This window comes from Geotrypetes seraphini, chromosome 13 (assembly GCF_902459505.1).
Source record: "Geotrypetes seraphini chromosome 13, aGeoSer1.1, whole genome shotgun sequence".
Lineage (NCBI taxonomy): Eukaryota > Metazoa > Chordata > Amphibia > Gymnophiona > Dermophiidae > Geotrypetes > Geotrypetes seraphini.
The window spans coordinates 37090640-37111254 of NC_047096.1; positions in this window are offsets into that span (position 1 = coordinate 37090640).

The window sequence follows — 20615 nt, forward strand, 5'->3', positions numbered from 1 at the left end:
GTCCCCCGTGGCTGGTACTGCCATCCGACTTACAAGCACGGTTGTGCAAACATGTTGGGTCAACTTCTCCCGGGTTATGTCAGCTGTTAAGATAAGTGGCTGAAAAACTTTGAAGTTTTAATCTTTAGTATTAGAAAGAAATTAACATATAAAAAAATATTAAACGGAATAATAAGATGTATTAGAAAATGGACTTATGGCCGATGATGAAGGTCCACTCCTTCCCTACCCTGTACCTCTTTTAACTTCCCTGGTGTGAGCAGCATCACCAACTTGCTGCCTGTGTTGGTGTCTGACCTCACTTCCTGGGCACGGGAGCTGGAAGTAATGTCAGAGGGAGAGTAGACACTGCTGCAAGCAGCAGGTTGGAGTTACTACTCACACTGGCAAAGAGATAGAGGTACAGTGAAAGGGAAGTGAAGGCATGTGCGTGGCTGGAGGAGGAGGAGTGGGAAGGAGCGGTGGGCAGGCGGAAAGAAAGAGGGGTGCTGGTGCCCTCACCAAGATGGCATCCGGGGCACCCCTGTCCTCCTTACTATGTCACTGTTCAGAGAATATAACTTTTTCAGATCTGCAGGTATCACAACCCCTAGATAACAAAACCATCAGTCCTCCTATTGGAAACTGACCCCCCCCCCCCAGTTGTTGCGCACAGAGGGCATTATTTGCAGAGCCACCGATTTTTGCAGGTTTAGCATCAGACATCTTGTCTTCCCCATCCCCAGTCCGCAGCTTTTCCCTTTCTTTTTTTGTTGATCGGCTGGACATTTCGGCTCTCAACTTCAGCGCAAATTTGTCCATATAGTAAAGAACAGCCTGACGATTTCTAAAAGTGCTTTACTTGCGATTTAAAGCACAGGGACCCAGTGCAACACAGACCTGCATCATGCTCACTTAGGGTACCCAGGTTTTCTTTGAACAGTCTATTTTTTTCCATGTTAGGTGGAATTTTTTCAGGCTGTTCTCTTTTTCCTGGTTTAAGAAGTAGCCTATAATAATTAAGGGACTCCATATATGTGCAGTTAATGACTTTGGGTCATATTACACCTCTGGAGCTTTGAAACTTGGTATATTTTGATAATTTTCTAATGATGAGGTTGTCCCTTACAGTTGCATGATAGAAAACTTCAGTTCTCCAATTCTATTGTGTGCTTTCTGTGTCTTCCCATTCTCTTCTAGAAGCAGCAACAGATCACCTTATATTAATACTTCCCTCCTGCTCTTTCCAGCAGGAAAGAAGTATCAATACATTTTATATCCTTGTTCTGCTGCCATCTACTGACAGCACTGAGTAAGTACATCTTCTACATACTGGGTCTATTTATACTGTACTAGCTGATGCCCCGGCGTTGCACGGGTATTTAATTATAGCAATAACACTGTAAATGGATTCAAATAAAGATACTTTATAGTGGTGAATGAAATTATTTTTTTACAGCTTTATAAAAAGTACAATATTCAAATTATAATGTGAAATATTTGACAAAATGAATACAATACAACTAACACAAAAATTGATTATAAACAACATTTTTAGTTTCACCTCCAGGAGCAAGAACATATAAATTCTTGGGTGAAGAGACCCCCAGAACATATCACCCCAGTTAGTGAGGGATCTGCATACCAAGTTTCGTTCAAATCGGTCAAGCCGTTTTAGATTTACTGTGAGAATGGCAGCTGTTTACATTTTTTCCATTGACATGAATGGGTGAAATCTGATGTTCTGTTTGTAGCTCCACCCACGTGTGCAGGTGGTCCGCGAGACCCCCAGGACATATCACCCCAGGTAGTTGGAATTACTGTGAGAATGGCAGCTTTTTACATTTTTTCCATTGACATGAATGGGTGAAATCTGATTTTCTGTTTGTAGCTCCGCCCACGTGTGCAGGTGGGCCGCGAGACCCCCAGAACATATCACCCCAGGTAGTGAGGGATCTGCATACCAAGTTTCGGTCAAATCGGTCAAGCCGTTTTTGAATTACTGTGAGAATGGCAGCTCTTTACATTTTTTCCATTGACATGAATGGGTGAAATATGATTTTCTGTTTGTAGCTCCGCCCACGTATGCAGGTGGGCCGCGAAACCCCCAGAACATATCACCCCAGGTAGTGAGGGATCTGCATACCAAGTTTCGTTCAAATCGGTCCCACAGCTTTTTACATTTTTTCCATTGACTTGAATGGGTGAAATCTGATTTTCTGTTTGTAGCTCCGCCCACGTGTGCAGGTGGGCTGCGAGACCCACAGAACATATCACCCCAGGTAGTGAGGGATCAGCAGAGCAAGTTTTGTTCAAATCGGGCAAGCCGTTTTTGCGTTGGCAGCTTTTTACATTTTTTCCATTGACTTGAATGGGTGAAATCAGATTTTCTGTTTGTAGCTCCGCCCACATGTGCAGGTGGGCCGCGAGACCCACAGAACATATCACCCCAGGTAGTGAGGGATCTGCATACCAAGTTTCGTTCAAATCGGGCAAGCCGTTTTTGCGTTGGCAGCTTTTTACATTTTTTCCATTGACACGAATGGGTGAAATCTGATTTTCTGTTTGTAGCTCCGCCCACGTGTGCAGGTGGGCCGCGAGACCCCCAGAACATATCACCCCAGGTAGTGAGGGATCTGCATACCAAGTTTCGTTCAAATCGGTCAAGCCGTTTTTGCGTGATCGCGGCACATACACACATACACACACACATACATACATACATACCTCCGATTTTATATATATAGACTAGCTGATGCCCCGGCGTTGCACGGGTATTTAATTATAGCAATAACACTGTAAATGGATTCAAATAAAGATACTTTATAGTGGTGAATGAAATTATTTTTTTACAGCTTTATAAAAAGTACAATATTCAAATTATAATGTGAAATATTTGAGAAAATGAATACAATACAACTAACACAAAACTTGATTATAAACAACATTTTTAGTTTCACCTCCAGGAGCAAGAACATATAAATTCTTGGGTGAAGAGACCCCCAGAACATATTACCCTAGTTAGTGAGGGATCTGCATACCAAGTTTCGTTCAAATCGGTCAAGCCGTTTTAGATTTACTGTGAGAATGGCAGCTGTTTACATTTTTTCCATTGACATGAATGGGTGAAATCTGATGTTCTGTTTGTAGCTCCACCCACGTGTGCAGGTGGTCCGCGAGACCCCCAGGACATATCACCCCAGGTAGTTGGAATTACTGTGAGAATGGCAGCTTTTTACATTTTTTCCATTGACATGAATGGGTGAAATCTGATTTTCTGTTTGTAGCTCTGACCACGTGTGCAGGTGGGCCGCAAGACCCCCAGAACATATCACCCCAGGTAGTGAGGGATCTGCATACCAAGTTTCGGTCAAATCGGTCAAGCCGTTTTTGAATTACTGTGAGAATAGCAGCTCTTTACATTTTTTCCATTGACATGAATGGGTGAAATATGATTTTCTGTTTGTAGCTCCGCCCACGTGTGCAGGTGGGCCGCGAGACCCCCAGAACATATCACCCCAGGTAGTGAGGGATCTGCATACCAAGTTTCGTTCAAATCGGTCCCACAGCTTTTTACATTTTTTCCATTGACTTGAATGGGTGAAATCTGATTTTCTGTTTGTAGCTCCGCCCACGTGTGCAGGAGGGCCGCGAGACCCCCAGAACATATCACCCCAGGTAGTGAGGGATCTGCATATCAAGTTTCGTTCAAATCGGTCCCACAGCTTTTTACATTTTTTCCATTGACTTGAATGGGTGAAATCAGATTTTCTGTTTGTAGCTCTGCCCACGTGTGCAGGTGGGCCGCGAGACCCCCAGAACATATCACCCCAGGTAGTGAGGGATCTGCATACCAAGTTTCGTTCAAATCGGTCCCACAGCTTTTTACATTTTTTCCATTGACTTGAATGGGTGAAATATGATTTTCTGTTTGTAGCTCCGCCCACGTGTGCAGGTGGGCCACGAGACCCCCAGAACATATCACCCCAGGTAGTGAGGGATCAGCATAGCAAGTTTCGTTCAAATCGGTCAAGCCGTTTTTGCGTGATCGCGGCACATACACACATACACACCTCCGATTTTATATATATAGATTAGCATTAGCTGGAGAAATAAGTACATTCACTGCCTCCTGTTCTGATGATTAGGTAAATAAACCAGTGTCTTATTCTTAAAACTGAGACACAAAATCAATGGAATCTTTTAGGAGATTGCAAAAAGTTTCTTTACTAACACTCTGCATTGCAAATACATTTGACACTCCCCTGTACATCCAACAGTTTTGGAGCCCTAGGAAAGCCATATTGGGCTCCTTTATTTTTCATATACTAAGGTCTAGTACAGGGGTAGGTAATTCCAGTCCTCGATATCCACAATAAATAAGGATGATTGTGGAGATCCTGAAAACTTGACCTGGCTCCGGCTCTCGAGGACCGGAATTGACTACCCCTGGTCTAGTAGAACAGAAGAGCCTTCTGTGAGAAAGAAGTCATTCTGCATTATTTCCAAATCACTTCACCTAAAGAACTGGGTTATCCCATTCAACTCACTATGAAGATATTGGGAGTAACACTGGACCAGAGCCTGACCATGAAAGACCAGGTAGACTCCCTGATTAGAAAGATCTTTCTCACCCTCTGGAAGCTTCGAACCATCAGAGCTTACTTCAATGTCTCATCATTTAGAATTCTGATACAATCCCTCATACTGAGTCAACTCGATTATTGTAACATCGCCTACTTGGCACTCTCCCAGAGGAACATGCGGCGATTGCAACTTGTACAAAATGCAGTGGTTAGGTTACTTTGTGGACTGAAGAAGTTTGATCACGTGACACCTTCCTATCGACTTCTGCACTGGCTGCCGATGGAGGCACTTGTGAAATTCAAGTCTGGTTGTTTTTGCTTCAAGGTACTTTATGGCTTAGCCCCTAAATATATAACAGACCTTTTCTCCTTCTCAACCAACAGATTCAGGAGAACCTCACATCCGAACTTTGTTTCTCCAACGGTTAGAGGCTGTAAATTTAAAAGTCATCACCAACATCTTTTCTCACATCAAGCAGCATTATGGGGTAAAGACCTGGAACAACTGCTCATGCCTACTACTTATAGGGAATTCAGGAAATGCCTAAAAACATACCTGTTCCTGATGTACTTAGGTAACTGACCTATAAAATCTTAGTCCTCAACAAATGATCTTTAGAACTGTTATTCACTAACTCTGAACTTTGTTTATTCCACTCGATCTGTAATACCTTTTAATCATTGTAAACCGCATAGAACTTCATGGTCCTGCGGTATATAAACTGTTATTATTATTATTATTCCCTGCAACTCCTTAAGATGTGCAGGGCTCCTGCAATAAAGAAAATGCTTTCTTTGGCGGGAAAACACATGCATATTCAAAATCACTGTAAGTCATAGATATTAGTGCTGAGTAATTTTAGTCATAAGCAGGGTGTAGCTATGGGCGTGATTGGGCTGGCCTTGCCTGCCCATTTGGCTCAGGCCCACCCGGTCTCTCCCACAGTGGCACGGTGAGCACGTGGGGAATAACAGCTTGGCATGCACCGGTGCTGCACAGGCATGGAACAGCTTTGCTGAAGTAGCTCAGGCTCTGTGTCTGGGCCAGGCAGCAGCGGCAGTTCTGCTCACAGCAGCACTGTACCTCCATGCAGCCCTAGTGTTCTACCTCTGGGGAAGGGCAATGCCCACCCCCAGTCTCAGCTTTGGAGGCAAAGCTTGATGGCTCGCTTGATGGGGGGTGGGAGGGAGGGAGAGAAAGAGGCTGCATAAGCTGGGAGGAGGGAGGGAGGGAAAGAGAGAGAGATGTCCACTTTGGGATCAGGCCCGCCCACTGTCTGGTAATGCTTTGGGCAGAATACAGGTCAAATTAAAATAAACCATTGCTTATAAACCAGTGATTTATTGATCAATGCACATCACATAAATAGAGTTGGTCATGCCTTAATAATGATGAATTGTCCTTAACATGTTTAGTCTGGGTCAAGAAGGGAGGCAGAAGATGTTCAGAGCAAATTCTTCGAGTGGATTGCATAAAAGGAAGAATAACCAGAATGAAAGGGATCTGGCTAGAGATAAGGTTTCTCCTCCTTTTCACAGAGAGTGTATAGTCCATGGAGCAGTTGTCCAGAAGTGACTGTAAACTCAAACCCAGGTGCTGATGCAGAAAACTACTACTAGCAAAACTGCATGGTTACTGCAAGGTGTGGTTGCATGTTACTAAGCACACAATGCAAAAAGGGGGTCAGCGCAGAAGTTAACTCACATGGATTACATCTGGCGGAATTCTGCACAACTGTTCTTACTTCCTTGATGGCGTCATTTGAAAGGGACTTAGCTTCGGCAGCAATTCCCGCATACTGCCTGCTGTTAACCCAGAAGCCTCTCCTCTACTGCGGAGAGACTTCCAGCTCAGTGGCAGGCAGCTTATGGGAACTGATGCCACAAGGCATTGAAGAGAGAGAGAGAATCATGAGGTGGGGAGGGAGGAAGGAAAGACGCTGCACAAAGAGAGGGAAAGAAGGAAAGCCGCTGCATAAGGGGAGGAGAGGAAGGAAAGATGGTGCACAGGGGGATGGGACAGAAGGAATGTTGGTGCATGGGGGTTGGGAGGGAAGGAAAGATGCATAGTGGGGGGAGGGCGATGAAGGAATGATGCTGCATAGGGGAGGGGAAGGGAGGAAGGAAAGCTTCTACACAGAGGGATGGGAGGGAAGGAAGGAAAGATGGTGCACAAGGAGATAAGAGGGGAGGAAAGATTCTGAACAGGGGGAGGGAAAGGAAGAAAGCTGCTGCATAGTGGAGGGGAGAGAGTAAAGCTATTGCATGGGGGATGAGAAGGAAGGAAGGAAAGCTGGTGCACAGGGGGATGGGAGGGAAGGAAAGATGCACATGGGGGAGAGGTGAGAGAGGAAGAATTGGGGTAGAAGAGAAGGGAAGGAAAGAGATGGAAAGGGATGAGAGGGAGAAATTCTGTATATGGTGGAGGGGAGGGATACATGCATGGAGAAGGAGAGACAAAAATGTTGGACATAAGGTAGATGGAAGGGCGAGATGGTGCATGGGGAGAGAGAACCAAATGTTGCACATGATGATGGAGGGGAGAAAGGGAGGGATGCTGCATGGAGGGTAATAGAGAGGTTTGACCCAGGACACAAGGCAGAAAGGGAGAGAAAGAGAGAGAGAGAGATGGTGGACAGTGTAAAAGAAACAGAAATGTTGGATATGGCAGTGAAAGGGAGTCTGAGCATCACGAAATGTTATGTGCAAGAAATATTTTTCAAGGACAATATTTATGTGCAGAACAACATTTTGGCTGGTGCAGCTTTGTATTCAAACTTTTCTTGTCTTCAGACACATGCACAGTGAAGACATCCTCTCTACATGATCTTTTTGAGAGCTTCTGACAAGTAGAGAGGATGTAATTTTTCCCAATACAGCATTTAAGCGAACCAAGAGCCTCTGTTGAGAACAATTAGTTAATCTCCACAAGTGTTTCTGAATCTACATGAAAAGCTGGATGAGTGTTACTATCAATAGAATATCTGGATTGATAGTATTTATTATTGTGGAACTTTTGCACACACTTTTCTTTATGGGCTGTTTCCTGTCTCTAAATATATTGCTTAGAAATGTTATTTTGGTACGATAATGGAAATGATTTTAGAAGAAAGAGGTGGAGTTTATTTTCTCTGACTAATGATGGTGATCTCATTGGCGTCTTTTGACTACAGCTTGTAGATGCTATGATTTAGAGCACTGATACTCTGATGTCTTTTTTCTTTATTTTTAAGCTGTTTATCAGACAGGGGCTCTTCCATTTTTAGAGCTGTATTTTCTTAGTATTTTTAATCCCCCCCAATTAATGTGGCATAACTAAACATACAAACTAATGTACTGGTGTTCACACATTTGTAGGGCTTGCAAATATATTTATACTACTAGTTTTTAAGCCCGTTACATTAACGGGTGCTAGAATATATGTTTGTCTGTCTTTCTTTATTTCTGTCTCTCTCTGCCGCTGTCTTTCTTTCTTTCTGTCTCTCTCCCTGCCCCTGTCTCTTTTTTCTTTCCTTTCTGTCTCCCTCCCTCCCACTATCTGTCTTTCTTTCTCTCCCCACTTTTTTCCAACGTCTGCTCCCCCTGTCCCTCAGACTTCCATTCAGCGGCTGTCCCTCCTCTCCCCCACACTTCCATTCAGTGTCTGTCTCCTTCTCTCACCCCTTTTATCTACTGTTCACCCTCTGTTTTGCCCCTTCCATTCACTGCTCTCTCTTCTCTTTCCATCCAGTGTCCGCCCTCTCTCTCTCTCTGTTCCATAAGACATCTCCTCCTTCCCTTCCCCCTTCCTTTTCCCTTGGTCTGGCATACCTTCCTCCTTCCCTGCATGCTCTGCCATATCTTCTTCCCTCCAAGCTATTCTCTCCCCCTCTGCTCCCTTTCCTCCTTGAACTTCATCGGGCAGCAGCAGCATTAACAATTCATTGCTGTTGCCGGCTTCAGGTCTTCCTCTCTGGCGGGTCCTGTATTCATGAAAACAGGAAGTAGGCAGGACCTGCCAGAGAGGAAGGCCTGAAGCCGGCAACAGCAGTGAATTTTAAATGCTGCTGCTGCCCGAAGAAGCCAGGCCTTAACAACAAAGCTCCCTCCAGCGTTGGCAGCCATGAGAACGAGGTAGGGATACCGCTGGACCACCAGGTTAAAAAAAAAAACAACTTACCAATGATGGCGGCAGTGCTGGGGGGTTTTGAAAAGCCATCGGCCGTGAAGTATGCCACCTGCATACTTCACGGCCGACGGCTTTTCAGGACTTTAAAAACTTAGCAACGATGGTGGCAGTGCTGGGGAGGGTTTGAAAAGGTGGCGCGGCTCCTCTGTCGATCCCCGCCTGACATGTCTCACAACAGCAGTTTAAGTCTGGAGAGGGGGTTTGGAACAGGATTTATGGCTTGTTAAAAAATTTATGACGTTTGGACAATGGGGGCACACGATCGGGAAAGGGAGCCAGAGCCGGCAAGACCGCGGTCTGCGAGAGAGGGAGCATTAGCTACGGACCTACGGATCACGGATCAGGGATCACAGATCACACAGGTATGAGTGCGCATGCGCGGCTAGCGTTTTATTATATTAGATGGGGGGGGGGGGCTAACACACTTGTTTGCTTAGGGTCCACCCAAGAGTTAACCCTGCCCTGACAAATTACAGTGTTACAGTTATAATGTATGATTGACCCTGCAGGGTCAGCACAGTGACTCATGGACATTCGCTGCCACTCAGAGGACCTGCATTCCATTCCCAGCTCAGGAATGTTGCTCGCTGGATCCATTTGGATCTTAAGAATTGCCATACTGGGACAGATCAAAAGTCCATCAAGCCCAACATCCTGTATCCAACAATAGCCAACCCAAGTCCCAAGTATGTAGCTAGATCCCAAGTAGTTAAACTGAATTTATGCTGCTTATTAGTGGCATAGTAAAGGGGGGTGTGGGGAGCACAATCTTCCTAAGGGTGTGGCAGCACCTATCCTCCTCTCCGCCCCCACCAGCTCACTCGCTCGCCTGCTCATTCCCGTGCTCCCTGCTCCTCTCCCTGCTGTGTGCACCCTTTGCCTTTTTTGGCGCTCTCTCTGATGTCACTTCCGGGACCCGTGCCTAGAAAATGATGTCAAAGGGGAGCCGATACCTATGTGGGCAGCATGCTGCTCTCACTGGAGAACTTTATAAGGTACGGGGAAAGGGAAGGAGGCGTGTACGTGGCCGGGGGGGGGGGGTGCCACCGCCCCGGGCACCGCTCACCTTTACTAGGCCACTGCTGCTTATCCTAGGAATAAGCAGTGGATTTCCCCCAAAGCATCTCAATAATGGCCTATGAGCTTCTCTTTTAGGAAATTATCCAAACCTTTTTTAAACCCTGCTAAGCTAACTGATCAGAGGGGGCACGCTTGAAAGGCAGTATTCAGAAACTCTGGGGAGAGCCTCTGTTATCATGCAACTGTATCACCTAGTAGCTGAATTTAGGACACATGCTTGCACGATTGTATTGCACACCACTTGGATAGTTTGCCCTTGAGCCGTATATCAAATTTTTAAAAGCCTTGAAACTTGAACCTTGCAAAGTTCTGGGGGAAAAAAAAACCCCTAATGTGCGTCCCTAGCCTTCTCTGCAGTGACTGGATTAAATGAGTTGGGAGGGTATAGAAAATAGGATGGGCCTGATTTTTAGACAATGGGAGGCAGCCCAGGTTCCTCTTGCGCAATAAACTGTGAATACAGATAAACGCTAGGGCTGAATCTGGCCACCAGCATTAAATTTCTGGGTTAAGTTTTAAAGTCATGGATTTAGTCGTCCAAGACAATATTCATCGGCTGACTGGCTAAGGCCTAGTGACTAAAGATAGATCTGATTTTTAGGTGGGTATATCTGGCCACTAGACTTAGCTGATGAGATGATGACTATTGGCATTGACTGGTTATGTTGTACAACCTAACTGGTCACTAGCCAATCCACTGAACATGAATGAGTAGTAGAGAATGACACGGTGACAAAATTCATCACCGTTCCCGTCCCCGCGGATAACCGCGGGAAACCATCTTCATGTCATTCTTTAAAGAGACCCGCAAGCTTTGCTTTGAAGAATGCTGGTGTAGAAGGACCGAGGTTGAAATAGACACTAGAAAATGACATGGGATTATTTCCCGCGGTTATCCGCGGGGACGGGAACGGTGATGAATTTTGTCACCGTGTCATTCTCTGAGTAGCCTAGTGGTTAGTGTAGTGGCCTGGGGAGCTGGGTTTGAGTCACGCTATAGTCAGGGTTGCCAGATTTTCCAATCGTAAAATCCGGACCATCAGGCCTGCCCAGTTTCACCCATCCCTACCCTGCAACGCCCTAATCCCACCCCCCCCAGTCCCACCCTAGCCCGCGCCTCACGCGGCCTGCTCTTGTCAGGAAGGGAGGAAATCCATGCATGAGTGGATTTCATTCTTGCCTGACATAATTTGAGGAGGCTTTTCAAAACCCGGAACAAGTTCAGGTTTTTGAAAAGCTGTCCGGACCCCCCCGGACATGTCCTAAGTTTTTATGTTCGTACTCTCTAAGCCACCTAATTGTAGATCAGTGGTCTCAAACTCAAACCCCTTTCAGGGCCACATTTTGGATTTGTAGGGCCTCAGAAAAAATAGTTAATGTCTTATTAAAGAAATGACAATTTTGCATGAGATAAAACTCTTTATAGTTTATAAATCTTTCTTTTTTTATTATTTATTTATGATTATACAATCTAATTTTACAAGATTAATTCTTGTTACATTAAATACAGGGAAGAAAATTACAAAACAATGAAACTCTTACAATAATCATACTGATTAACCCCTTCTTAGACCACAATAATAGGGGGTGACCAAACGTAAATTTAGAGAGAAATTTAGAGGAATACAACCAAAAAGAAAGGCATAATGTATCAAGCGCCCATTACTACCAATGTCTCTTAATCCTTGATGATCTGCTTAACATCTTTCTTTTTGGCTGTCTTAATAAGGAGAACACAGAACCTTTTCACCTACCCACCTCTCAACGGTACTCGACGTAAGAAACTTTACGACAACCTTCTGGGGACACAGGCAGCTAAAATTGACTCTGACATCTCAAAACTACTGACCAAAACAACAGACATAAAAGAGTTCCGAAAAGAAATAAAAACACTACTGTTCAAAAAATATCTCCCATCACTCTAACCGTCATCTAATGAGTTCCCAATCAACTCCTTTGGGAACATCCACATATAGTAACTCTTTGTCCAACCCAAACTAAACACTTCTACAGTCCATATCATCAACATTAAATAACCAACATCATACAATCATCAACATTATAAATACACCTTCGCTTATAGTTATACTAGCTGATGCCCCGGTGTTGCACGGGTATTTAATTATAGCAATAACATTGTAAATGGATTCAAATAAAGATACTTTAAAGTGGTGAATGAAATTATTGTTTTACAGCTTAATAAAAAGTACAATATTCAAATTATAATTTGAAATATTAGACAAAATGAATACAATACAACTAACGCAAAACGTGATTAAAAACAACATTTTTAGTTTCACCTCCAGGAGCAAGAACATATAAATTGTTGGGTGAACCCACCCTTGAGCAAGCAACATAGAGTTGTGGGGCGAGAGACACTCAGAACATTTCACCCCAGGTAGTGAGGGATCTGCATACCAAGTTTCGTTAAAATCGGTCAAGCCGGTTTTGAATTACTATGAGAATGGCAGCTTTTTACATTTTTTCCATTGACATGAATGGGTGAAAAGTGATTTTATGTTTGTAGCTCCGCCCACATGTGCAGGTGGTCCGCGAGACCCCCAGAACATATCACCCCAGGTAGTGAGGGATCAGCATACCAAGTTTCGTTCAAATCGGTCAAGCCGTTTTTGAATTACTGTGAGAATGGCAGCTTTTTACATTTTTTCCATTGACATGAATGGGTGAAATCTGATTTTCTGTTTGTAGCTCCGCCCACGTGTGCAGGTGGGCCGCGAGACCCCCAGAACATATCACCCCAGGTAGTGAGGGATCTGCATACCAAGTTTCGTTTAAATCGGTCAAGCCGTTTTTGAATTACTGTGAGAATGGCAGCTTTTTACATTTTTTCCATTGACATGAATGGGTGAAATCTGATTTTCTGTTTGTAGCTCCGCCCACGTGTGCAGGTGGGCCGCGAGACCCCCAGAACATATCACCCCAGGTAGTGAGGGATCTGCATACCAAGTTTCGTTCAAATCGGTCAAGCCGTTTTTGCGTGATCGTGGCACATACACACACACATACCTCCGATTTTATATATATAGATGATGCTACTCTCCACCTGAAGAAACTTGATTCAGTTCATGCAACATCTTCTATGATCCAGAATGTATTGTAATTCTTTTATTCTCCACCCGATGTAAATTGAATCAGTTGCTATGTAATATCTTCTGTGATATTGAATTATCATAATTCTTTACTGTTCTTGTAACTTACTCTTCTCCTGTAATGTAATCACAGAAAATGCCCAGATATCTTCTATTTTGTAATCCGCCTAGAACCGCAAGGCACGGGCGGAATAGAAATCCCTAATGTAATGTAATGTAATAATAATATTGTTATTTAGAGCTAAAAAGACATATGATCAAGAAACTTTTATTTTACTTTAGTGACTATGATAAACATACTGAGGGCCTCAAAATAGTACCTGGAGGGCCGCATGTGGCCCCCGGGCCGCGAGTTTGAGACCACTGTTGTGGATGGTATATAAATTAAAAAAATAAATAAATAAACACCCCCCCCACCACCACCACCTGTTACAAAACTGTAATGCGGTGTTTAGCGCCAGCCGTGGTAGTAACAGCTCTGATGCTCATAGGAATTTTATGAGCACTGAACTTTGAAGCTGTTATAGCCACAGCCACAGCCGGTGCTAAAAACAGCACTATGGTTTTATAAAAGGGGGAGGAGGGGTAAATATAACTATTTAAAAGGATCTATAGAGCCCTGGAAACCTCCTCCCAGCTCCCCTCTTTCTTTTCCTCCTACCACCATGCAAAACCAACCATCACAGTTTAGGCTGGAGTTCAGAGAAGCTGTTGGTAGAAATGACCGGACTATCCAATTCCTTTCATTAGGCATCCCACAGTGCAGCAGGAAATGAAGAAACCCAGTTGCATAATTCTCTTATTCACCCAAAATGCTTAAGCAAATATACCAGTGGGCCAACATATAAATTCTCTTGCACTGAGGACAGCGGGATGCAAGCATTGGAGGTGAAAGCAGCATCTTTCCTACTGTGTAATATCTTAAATAAAATATTTCTTTGACGGACTGTTTCTGCATGAGCCAAGTATAAATACTGGCACTGGATAACACTATCAGCTTTCTGTTGGTGGGACTACAGCATAGTGTGTTAGCAGACATTGTTTTTTCAAACCAGAATAACTTGGGCCAAGATGTCAGCTCTGCTGTTTTAGGGGCCCTTTCACTAAGCTACATTAGGCACTAATGCAGCCCAAAAATGGAATATCATGGGATCTGCTCAGATGTCTTGCGGCAAACTGTGCAATCTGTGTACACTAACTGCACGTTAAAAAATATTTCTTATTTTTTTTTTTTTTTTTTGGGGGGGGGGGCATTCTAGGGGGCAGAGAGGCCCTGATTCTATAAATGGCACCTAACTTCTAGGCTCAGAGGAGTGTAATTGTTAATCACCTGCACAGATGCACAAGGCCCAGGCAAGAGGTAGGAACTTCTTTCACTGGCACCAGCACGTCCTGTGGGCTGCGTGCCAGTGACAGATGGGGTAAGGCTGAATGCTGTTCAGGTGGGGGGGAGGGAGTTCTCGAGCAGGGGGGGAGCGATGCCGGTTTTCAGGGGGGAGGGTGCTTGCAAATCGAGTCAACGCTCGGTTTACGAGACAAGATTTGCGAGAATGTTTTGCTCATCTTTCAAAACACTCGCAAACCACATTACTTGCCTCAGTTCCGAGAACTGAGGCAGCCATTCAGAAGTGGCGCGTGCCCACGCAGCAGCGCACTTATGTGCCGCTGACCCCGATGTGCCGGTAATCAGCAGGCAGCCGCATTGTGAAACACCAGCGACCGGAACAATTACAGAGTGTTGCGGGCCCAGGCATTAGTGAGCTTGTGCGCTGCTGGCCCCGACAAGCTGCAGGCAACCGTTCAATGACCTCCAAAATTTAAAGGTACCGCTGGGGGGCTGGGATGGAATTTAAAGGTGTCAGGCATATATTAGTATACAATTTGGTTCAGAATGGGTTTTTTTTCTTGTTTTCCTTCTCTAAATCTGGGGTGCGTCTTATGGTGAGGTGCGTCTTATGGAGCGAAAAATATGGTAGATACCAGTTTCAAATGAACTGTATTGTGAATTTTTCCTATTGAATCAAGTACCAATAATATTTATTTTTACACAATCCTAAACGTGTGTTATGTGTGCTTTCTTTTAACTTTTGCCAGACAACCTCAGAAGCTTAGGACCCTGAAAAGTTATTCTTTTCCATCCCAAGGGGAATCAATTTTACCTAGCCCATACAAGTACCCTAATTCAGCTAGTCAGGCAGTAAGGGACTACATCTAATTCTTTACCTCATATGTTTTTCAGGCGAGAACAATTTTGATTTATTTATTTAAAAATTTTATAGCCCACTATATCCATACTTCTGAGCGGGTTACATAACAACATTCATAATAAATAATGCCAAACAAATAAGAACATAAGAATAGCCTTACTTGGTCAGACTAATGGTCCATCAAGTCCAGTAGCCCGTTCCTCATGGTGGCCAATCCAGATCACTAGTACCTGGCCAAAACCCAAGGTGTAGCAATATTCCATGCTACCGATACAGGGCAAGCAGTGGCTTCCCCTGTGTCTTTCTCAATAACAGACTATGGACTTTTCCTCCAGGAACTTGTCCAAACCTTTCTTAAAACCAGCTACGATATCCGCTCTTACCACATCCTCTGGCAACGTGTTCTAGAGCTTAACTATTCTCTGAGTGAAAAAAATTTCCTCCTATTGGTTTTAAAAGTATTTCCCTGTAACTTCATTCAGTGTCAATATACATTTAAAACATACTAAAATATACATTAAAAAAAAAATTTCTGAACATTTTTCTCAACCCACGGTTCATCGGTCATATCTGATAATTACCGCATGTCACTTTCCATATCCTAGGAATAAGTTCAGCAGGAAGAATATTGTTAAAGAGCTCAAATGGATGGATACAATGAACTGTGCTCTGTTAGATTTATATCCTATTTTACTGCATAATGTTAATGTAATTGTTGGCCCTTTCTTTGTTTTTGGATTGTTATTATGTGTTTTATCTTATGCACTGCTTTGGGCAGCTCCATACTGTGGCTAGGAAAGTGTTTTCATATGTTTTAAAATAAATAAATATGATTTTCAGTTCAGCCTCTCTTCTTGCCCTGTATTTGGTGTTTGAGCTCACAGTTTAGGATTTCGGTGGCTGATGTTTTTTTTTTTGGACATATGTTCTCCTTCCCTCTATGTAACTCTCAAGGAGTTGATCTTACTTTAGCTTGTAAGGATTGTTGGTGATCAAATCCAGATTATCACATGCAGCTGCACTTAGGGATGCAAGGAAGGTGTCACTTGGATTGTTTTCTCCCTTGGCATGCAAATCAAAGAACATAAGCATAGTCTTACTGGATCAGACCAATGGTCCCTCAAGCCCAGCAGCTCGTTCCCACGATGGTCAATCCAGGTCACTAGTACCTGACCAAAACCCAAGGAGTGGCAATATTCAAGCTAGGCTCCCAGCCAGAATTTTTGGAAGAGCCACATGTGCTATTTTGTGTTGATAGTATAAAGAGGAACATATAGTTTTCAAAATTAGTAAATAGGAAGGGGGGAGGGGAGCCACATAGAAACATGATGGTAGATAAAGGCCAAATGGCCCATCTAGTCTGCTCATCCGCAGTAACCATTATCTCTTTCTCTCTCTCAGAGATCCCACGTGCCTATCCCAGGCCCTTTTGAATTCAGACAAGGTCTCTGTCTTCACCACCTTTTCCGGGAGACTGTTCCACAATCTACCACCCTTTCTGTAAAAAAGTATTTCCTTAGATTACTCCAGAGCCTATCACCTCATAACTTTATCCTATGTCCTCTCATTGCAGCGTTTCCTTTCAAATGAAAGAGACTCAACTCATGCGCATTTACATTACGAAGGTATTAAAACGTCACTATCATACCTCCCATCTCCTCTCTTTCCTCCAAAGTATACAAACTGAGATCTTTAAGTCTGTCCCCATACGCCTCATGACAAAGACCATGCACCATTTTGGTAGCCTTCCTCTGGACTGACTCCATCCTTTTTATATCTTTTTGAAGGTGCGGCCTCCAGAATTGTACACAATATTCTAAATGAGGTCTCACCACAGTCTTATACAGGGGCATCAATACCTACTGGCCATACCTGTCCCTGTGCAACCTAGCATCCTTCTAGCTTTCACCATTGCATTTTCAACCTGTTTGGCCACCTTAAATGTAATGGTTCTATATTAATGTGTAGTTTATTATATAATGTTAATAAAGTTGAATAAGAAAAAAATATGGGGAGTAATTATCATGTATGTCCACAGCAATAACCTGTGAAAGTCCATGATCAGTTATTTGTGAAAACACTTATATGATTTAACTTCCAAATCTTCCTAGGCTGAGAATGTTCAGAACGCTTGTTGGCTTTGCTTGCATGAGTGAAACGGTTAGGCTCAAATAATTTTTCCTCTGTTTGCATGAACTTCATCATTTTCTGGGTCAGTGCTTGTTTCACTTGACTGGATCCTCCTGGGAGTCTCTCTGCAAAGTGCAACAAGCCCTACAAAATGACTAGAGTATGTGAAATGGATTTTGAAAATCTTTGAGAGATCAGCCTTTGCTTCACCTGTAAGATATGGATAGCAGGAGGAAAGCCGTTTGATATAGTCTATCTAGATTTCGTGAAAGCTTTTGACAAAGTTCCTCATGAGAGGCTCCTGAGAAAATTAAAAAGTCATGGGATAGGAGAAAATGTTCAATTGTGGATTAAGAATCAGACAGAAAATAGAGGTTAGGGTTAAATGAGCATTTTTCTCAATGGAGGAGGGTAAATAGTGGTGTGCCACAGGGATCTGTACTGGGACCAGTGCTATTTAACTTATTTATAAATGATTTGGAAATTGGAATGATGAGTGAGGTGATTAAATTTGCAGTTGACACTAAACTGTTCAAAGTTGTTAAAATGTATGCAGATTGTGGAAAACCGCAGGAAGATCTTAGGAAATTAGAAGATTAGGCATCCAAATGGCAGATGAAATTTAATGTGGACAAATGCAAAGTGATGCACATTGGGAAGAATAATCTAAATCATAGTTATCAGATGCTAGGGTCCACCTTGGGTGTCAGCACTCAAGAAAAAAGATTTGGGTTTCATCATGTACAATACGCTGAAACCTTCTGCCCTATGTGTGGCAGCAGCCAAAAAAACAAACAAGATGCTAGGAACTTTTAAAAAGGGATGGTAAACAAGACTTATAATGTTATAATGCCTCTGTACCGCTCCATGGTGTGACTTCATCTTGAGTATTGTGTTCAAATCTGGTCTCCTTATCTAAAAAAAGATACAGCGGCACTAGAAAAGGTTCAAAGAAGAACAACCAAGATGTTAAAAGGGATGGAATTCTTCTCGTATGAGGAAAGACTAAAGAGGTTAGGGCTCTTCAGCTTGGAAAAGAGATGGCTGAGGGGAGAAATGGTTGAAGTCTACAAAGTCTTGAGGAGTGTAGAACAGGTACAAGTGGATTGGTTTTTTTTACTGCATCAAGATTTACAAAGACTAGGGGACACTCAAAGTTACAGAGTAATACTTTTAAAACCAATAGGAGGAAATATTTCTTCACTCAGAGAATAGCTAAGCTCTGGAATGCGTTGCCAGAGGTTAAAGTAGCTAGTTTTAAAATAGGTTTGAACAAGTTCCTAGAGGAAAAGTCCATAGTCTACTGTTGAGACAGACATGGGGGAAGCCACTGCTTGCCCTGGATTGATAGCATGGAATGCTGCTACTATTTGGGTTTTTGCCAGGTACTTGTGACTTGGATTGGCCTCTGTGAAGACGGGATACTGGGGTGGATGGACCATTGGTCTGACCCAGTAAGGCTATTCTTATGTTCTTTAATCTCTCCATGACCCTTTTTATGGCCTGGAATTAATGGAAAATCAAAAAGGTGTATGTAGCTAAGAGAAGAAAGTGACAGTGAGTGAATTATCCCTCCCCTCAAGTCACTCGTAGTGACTTGTGGTGAACTTTTCTGATGTGCTCTGGGCTGGAATTCCATCTATAGTTTGCACCTCCATTGCTGTAGGGTTGTCACATATCTGACCAAAATAGTCCATTTTAAGTGCGACAAAGTCCTCATAATCTCCGCCATCTATTGGAACATCTCTGTCAAACCAAGGAGTCCAGCAAAGTCATCAGCCCACACTGTGAGGAAAGAAGTGAATAGACTTTATCAATCAGTAATCTTGTTACAAATGAGTAATAGCAGTGCGCCTAATGAGGAACATATAATAATAATAATAATAATAATTTATTTCTTGTATACTGCTATACCATGAAGTTTGAAGGGGTTTACAATAAAGATACATTTGACAGTACATGGGATAGAAACGGTTTACAATAAAGATACAGTCCTTGGAGAAATCCCTTTTATAACTGAGTTTATCTAGACAAGATTTTTTTCAGTAGACCTTGGACCATCTTCAATAGGATTGGAAAATATGTGAACTAAATCAATTATCATCAAGGGAATCAAATCAATGTGATGTGAACTAAATCAATTATTGTCAAAGGAATTGTAGTGATACTCACCTAAGGCTACCAGCACAGAGAGAAAAGGGATTGTCAGCTTGTTCATGTTTACTGGTGTCTTGATCTTCTGTTTTATGGTGAGGAACTGTGATTTTGGCTTCAGGGATGATATATATGTACAATTTTGCTGAAATTCCTGATGATAGCTTGACGAATGCTTAAGCAGAGTCTTAAATTTGTCAGTCAAGAATTGTCCCTTGTGATGTTAGTAACCACCTAAAACAAGAAGAAACAAGTGTGGTAATCACTTTTGTCAGATTTATAATAATTTTTATGGAATTGGCTACATATTTTCTAGCATGATCGAAAACAAATGCATGTGGCAGCTCCGCCATGTCACTGGCGGGGTTGGCCGCAAGCAGCTTGTTTACAGTGTTTGGAAGGACCCATGGGTAAGAAATACCATTTACACATGGGTAAATATCTATCTTTGCTTTCTCAGAGGACAAGCTGGGGGGGGGGGGAAGGGGGTGTCAATTGGAGGCCAGACCCATATGGGGAAGGGAGGGGGTTGTTAAGTCTGGAGCAGGATGACAGGGAGATGCCACAGGGGGGAAGTGGGGGTGGATAATGAGAGAGGGCAGACCCACAGAAGGAGGAGGGGAAGTGAAGGGGACAGATGGTGAACCACAATTGGGGGGAAGGGGAGAGGAGGGGACATGGATGTGGAACCACAAGGTGAAGGGGCTGTGTATGTTGAGGGTACACCGAAAGCTGGTTCAGGAAAGAAGGAAAGAAATAGAAAAGGAAGTTCCTAAAAGGTTTACTGCAGATAGAAGAAAAGTTGTTTTAGTGCAAATTGAAGATTAAGGGCTCTTTTTATCAAGGTGCGGTAGGGGTTTAACGTGCAGAATACCGTGCGTTAAATCGCCTGCCGCGCTAGCTGCTAATGCCTCCATTGACGAGGCATTAGTATTTTGGCTTGCCGCAGGGGTTAGCGCTTGATGAAATGTCCGACGTGCTAACCCCCGTAGCGTACCTTGATAAAAGGAGCCCTAATTTTAAAATAAAAATATTTTTTCAATAGCCTATTTTGTCTTATCCTCCAACCTTCAAAAAAGACTGCTTACTTAGCTTATACCCATGTATTCAAGCTCAAGTCCAATTCCAGTGTACTTTTCTCAGTCGAAAATCATTTGAACCCCCTGGCTATGTCCATGCCTTCTAGTTGGTGCTAAAGTTA